Source organism: Pyxicephalus adspersus, chromosome 3 (assembly GCF_032062135.1).
Source record: "Pyxicephalus adspersus chromosome 3, UCB_Pads_2.0, whole genome shotgun sequence".
NCBI lineage: Eukaryota > Metazoa > Chordata > Amphibia > Anura > Pyxicephalidae > Pyxicephalus > Pyxicephalus adspersus.
In genome coordinates, this window is record NC_092860.1 from 143030299 (window position 1) to 143036445 (window position 6147).

Sequence of the window (6147 nt, forward strand, 5' to 3'; positions counted from 1 at the left end):
TCTCATATCCTCCTTTGGCATACAGTACCATCTGTATGCTGATGACACCCAAATTTATCTGTCCACCCCTGACCCGTCTCCCTCAGTCCTGGATAAGGTCTCATGCTGCTTGTCAGCCATCTCATCATGGATGTCTGACCGATTCCTGAAACTCAACCTGGATAAAACAGAACTCATCATCATCCCCCCCTCAAATTCCAAATCTCCCCCTGACATATATCTAACTGTTAACAACACTGTTATTCGGCCCTCCCCTCAGGCACGTTGTCTTGGTGTCACCTTTGACTCGGCCCTCTCATTTACCCCCCATATTCAGAACATTTCCAGGTCCTGTCACTTTCACGAACGCAACATCTCCAAATTTTGCCCCTACCTGTCCCCTGAGACCACCAAACTCCTTGTACATGCTCTTATCATCTCTCGTCTGGACTACTGTAACCTTCTCCTCTCCGGTATTCCACTAACCCGACTCTCTCCTCTACAATCTATTATGAATGCTACAGCCAGACTCATCCATCCTTCCCACCGCTCCTCTTCCGCTGCATCTCTTTGCAGATCTCTACACTGGCTTCCATTCCACCTTAGAATCAAATTCAGGCTCCTGTGCTTTGCCTTCAAATCCCTCCACAGTTCTCCCCTAGCCGCTCTCTTCACTCCTCCAATGACGTACTAATGACTTCCTCACTCATAACCTCATCACCCACACGGCTCCAAAACTTTTCTAGAGCTGCCCTGATTCTCTGGAATGGTCTTCCTCGTCCTATTAAGTTTTCTCTTATTTATCCACATTTAATAGAGCCCTGAAACCAATCTTTTCAAACCCTCACTACTTCCCACCATTCCAAGTTTTATTTTATACTTTTTCCCCCATTTCTTAGACTGTAAGCTCTTTGAGCCCTCTCCTCCTCCTGTGTCATTGTTTGTATCAGTCTGTCATTTGCAACCCCTATTTAATGCACAGTGCTGTGTAATATGTTTGTTCTTTATCAACACAGCCTATTAATAGTAATAACAATAGCTAAGTGTGAATTTTCCATTGCTTCTTAATATGTCTTTGGATCAAGAAATGAAGGAAAATCTCCCCAAACTAGAAGAGAAAGCAATAGGCTTACCAGATATTTTACAGAGCCCAGATTTTGGGTTGTGTTACAAGACAGTGCAATGGCAAATCAGTTATTATAAGCCAGGCACTCTTAAAAAGGGTTCCTCCAGAGGGTCCTTAGATCATAGGAGTCAAACACAAGGGCCGCATCTGCCCATCTGCCTGATGTATGTGGCTTGCAGTGAAAATGCCGCATTTAAGTGCCTGACATTTGCAGGCTGGAGGACCCAGTCCAAGAAACATGATTGAATCCATGTGGATAGCGTGTCATATTCTGTCTCAGGATGAGGAAGGATCTATACATCTACTAAGACTATGTATCTTAATAAAAAGTTTGCCCCGCGACTTAGCCTGTGTTTTAGATTTCGGCCCCTTATGTGATTTGATTTTGACACCCCTGCCTTTGATAATGAGCAATTTCTGCTTCTCAGATACAGCGAGGGAAAGAAGTATTTGATCCCCTGCTGATTTTGTACGTTTGCCCTCTGACAAAGAAATTACCAGTCTATAATTGTAATGGTAGGTTTATTGTAGGTGTGAGAGACAGAATAACAACAAAAGAACCTTCAAAAACCCATTGCTCAAAAGTCTGAGCTTGATGTGCATTGTAATGAGTGAAAAAAGTATTTGATCCCCTATCAACCAGTCTGGAGACGGGCTAGGCCACTCCAGGACTTTCATGTGCTTCTTCTTGAGCCACTTCTTTGTTGCCTTGGTCGTATGTTTTGGGTCATTGTCATGCTCGAATACCCATCCACGACCCATTTTCAATGGCCTGGCTGAGGGAAGGAGTTGCTCACCCAAGATTTGATGGTTCATGGCCCCGTCCATTGTCCACATACAGACTGGTCATTTCTTTGAGGGCAAACGTAGAAAATCAACATCAAAATACTTCTTTCCCTCACTGTATATAACAAATGACTCTTTTGATTCTGCCTGTGGACTGTCAATGTGAGGTGCTTTCTTACTAACTACCATAACACTATTGTACCATGAGCTGTAGGTATAGTAATAGCGGGAATTTCCCGGGACTAAAGGTTTTTTCAAGGGTTCCTCAATGTTAAAAAGTTGGAGACTGACTATAATAAGCCAACAAGTCTTTGCTCAGTTATTAAACTCGGGCTCCCTGCTGGTTCCACACAGGACTTTGTATATGTAGTTAGATCTCCATTGAAATGGGGGTTATATTTCGAAAGATATGCAATCAGTCAGTATACATTTCCTAGACTTCAAAGTCCAAGTTGAGGACAAATGATCTCAAACTATGGCAAAGACAATCTTTACACACGGACATACCCTGGAGATATTGTTTTATTTACAGCTCTAGATATGTATGCTCAGAGTGTGGACACTTAAGCCCATCATTCAGTTTAGGATTGGCTCTCAGCCTGAGAAAAGAAAAAAATAAATATTATTGCCAATGAAATAGGGACAAAACCGGCTTGTTTGCAATTCATTATTTAAATGCACCTCGGTTCCTCCAAGTGCAGTATCTTTGGCTATGCAAGTCATTTTATTTATTCTTGGCAGCCAGGTATTTATACACCAAGCTGCCAATGTGCTACTTAACCTAATGCCAACAAAGCTTTACATATATATATACAAAAAAAATAGGATTAAAGGATCACCTTTAGCGTTGATTACAGCACACATTATTGAGATGTCATTTTGATAAGCTTAAGCAAGATCACATAATATAATATCATCATAACTTTAATTTCTGCCTAGATTTACATTTATTTTTTGCCAACATCTTGTATTGAGGATGGGCAGGAGGATAGCTGTGTAAATTCTTCTCCAGCACATCCCAAAGATTTTCAATGGGGTTAAAGTCTGGACTCTGTGGTCCATGCCACATGCACCCTGAACCACTCTTTCACAATTTGAGCCCCATGTATCCTGGCATTGTCATCTTGGAATATACCAAAAAAATTAATTGATGGAATAACCTGCCCCCATCTAACTGTCATTCAGTAAGAGATGAGTCTCATTCTAGTTTATTCACTTACTGTATGTATGTATAAATTTCAGCTTGAACTATTGAGCTCTGTGAGTAACAATCTTTTTTTTTACTAAACGGTAGTAAGGAGGGCTTGGAATCATAAAAGGAGCCCAAAACTCCACTGGATAGAAGACTATGTATACGCCAGCTTTTTATAAATGCATGAATAAATAATATCTAGGTGCCATAAAGAATAAATGTTATGTTTTTATCCCGAAAAATATATGAAAAAATACTATACACTTCTTTAAGACAGAAGCTACAAAAACAAGCCTGGAGACTACAAGCTTTTTCTTTTTGTTTTATTTCCTTTCTGTCTAGCAGGTAAATGTGTCTAATAAACCAGACGGCTAACCTAGTAGCCTATCGCTCCGTTTCCCTAAAATGTTTACAAATGTCACCACTGCTGTTTGCAGTTTACACATTTGAAATAGTACAGCAATAGAGACATGGCTGTTCGTCGTTCGTTTTCCAACGATAGTAATTGGAAGTGTGTACGTAGCTTTAGAAAGGAGCCCATTCTAGGGTTTGGATCAATGGGTTTATAGCAAACTTTAAAGAATTGTTTGTTCAGTCTATAGTGAAAGAACCAGGGATCAGTTTAAAGGTCAGTGACCCAGCCCTTTGTTTGGAAACCATTCTAGGGTTGCAATCAATGGGTTCATAGCAAACTTTAGATAATTGTTTAAAAGAAACCAGGTATCAGTTAGCAGAACATTGACCAACACTTTGTTTAAAAAGTTTTAGTACCCTTATAACCCTTATAATTTAAAGAGCGCCCATTTCTAGCGATGCAGACAGAAAATGCTTAGAAATCATGGGAAAGGACACGGTAAAACAAGCAACAGCAATTTCTTTATAACCACGAAATGTTACGAATCTTCAAAAAAGGTTTGCTAATACCTTGCAATGTATGGATTTTACCTGGAGAACATTATATTTTCTTAACAACTGGAGTTACACTTTAACTGAATTGGCCTCCATTTATTGATTACATCATGTTGCTCTTCCTCTTCCGTTCCTCTTCCGCTACATCTCTTTGTAGTTCTCTCCATTGGCTTCCTTTTCACCTTAGAATCAAATTTAAGCTCCTGTGCTTTGCCTTCAAATCCCTACACAGTTATTGTCCCACTTACATCTCTGACATGGTTAAAAAATACTCCCCTTGCCGCTCTCTCCGCTCCTCCAATGACCTACTAATGACTTCCTCACTCATAACCTCATCACACGCACGAATCCAAGACTTTTCTAGAGCTGCTCCAACTCTCTGGAATGGTCTTCCTCGTCCTATTCGGCTTGCTCCTACTTTCTGCTCATTTAAAAGAGCGCTCAAAACCCATTTTTTCAAACTTGCCTACCCGGCTTCTTCTGTCATTTGAAACCACCACTACTTCCCACACTACATATCTCACATCCTTTGTGTGTGAAATTCCCCCACCTACTAGATTGTAAGCTCTTCGGGGCAGGGTCCTCTCCTCCTGTATCACTGTCTGTATTAGTCTGTCATTTGCAATCCCTATTTAATGTACAGCGCTGCGTAATATGTTGGCGCTATATAAATCCTGTTTATTAATAATAATAATAATAATAATAATAATAATAATGGCTGGCAATGGTTATGCAAAGATATATTAGAATATTCATTCTGCCTGCCAAGAGGAAATTTATCTCTGGATGAATTCCAGCTGCTTAAAACTAAACTAATAAAAACAGAGATATTAAATAGCCTTAGTAAAATCATTGTATCTGTCCGGGGCTGGTTTTAAATATGGGCCCCCTCCCACCCCACCAATAAATGGTTAATAGTGTGTGTACACCCTTATGATTTGGTAAAACATTGAAAGATATAGGACACGGATGTAGAATTTTGAAATGGAGTGGCATATTTTGCAAATTGTGTATGTGTTGGAGGCAAGAATAATATCAAAAAGAAAGACTATTGCCTCACAATATTATGATATTACTGAATGCAGAAATTTTTTTTCAACATAATACACCACCCTGGTTTCTGGACTCCCGGGAAGGCTGGCTTTATTATAATTCTGCACTGCCTGCATGTAAGAAAATGTTGTAGAGACCCAAACCTTTTGAGTATTGCAGGGCATGGTTTCGCAAGTGGCTACTGTCATTAAATCTTCATTCTGTCACCCGATGAACCAGTAACTCAATCACCCTAACTGCAGACCTGTTGTCACCCTAAGCCTTGCTGTGGGTTGCACAGTATGATAGTAAATCTTATTGTATATGGGGTAGGAGAAGAGAGGGGGCAGATCGTGAAACAGACTAGAAGAGATGAAATTGAGTAAGGACCCTCAACTATAGGACTCACACAGACATTTAATTCTTTTGGTTGGTATCATGTTTATTACATTGTCAGTGTAACAAGGTGGAAGCATTTGTGGGACTACAACGCGTCAGGAACGGTTAAAGAATAATACAAAACACTCAGTCACTGCTTAATTAAAAGTTAATACTTATCTTCATCAGATGGTCCAAAACAGCAACAGTTTCATCAGCAAGATCACGCAACTTGGTTTCCCTCAGGGAGTGCCCATTTCCATTTCATCTAATTGGGAAGAGTCAGGCAGAGAGAAGCCGGCATTTCTTTACGCGTATCCAGAAAATGTCAGCGTCAGCACTCAATTCTATGATATCTAGAGTTAACAATTATACACTGATACCAACCAATTGAATCGTTACATGGCCATTGCTAGCTCATTTTGACCAAACCTCCTTGTTACATTATAATGTGAAAAAACTTACAATTGTTAGTATGAGAACATAACCCATTCTTCTTATCAGGTCACTTCCACCCTAACCTAGTGTAGTAAGGAGGACACATGATGATCACACGGGCACAGATCAGATAGTTTACACAAATCCACCTGTAGATCCACAACACATGTATTCAGTATTCCAATTTTTTCTATTTGACTTGCTAAAAATATTTACTCGTAGGTGGCTCTCCAGGGTTCTAATCAGAAAGCCTCACTATTCCTGCTAAATCAATGAGAACATTGCATCAGACTTGCATTTTTTTGTG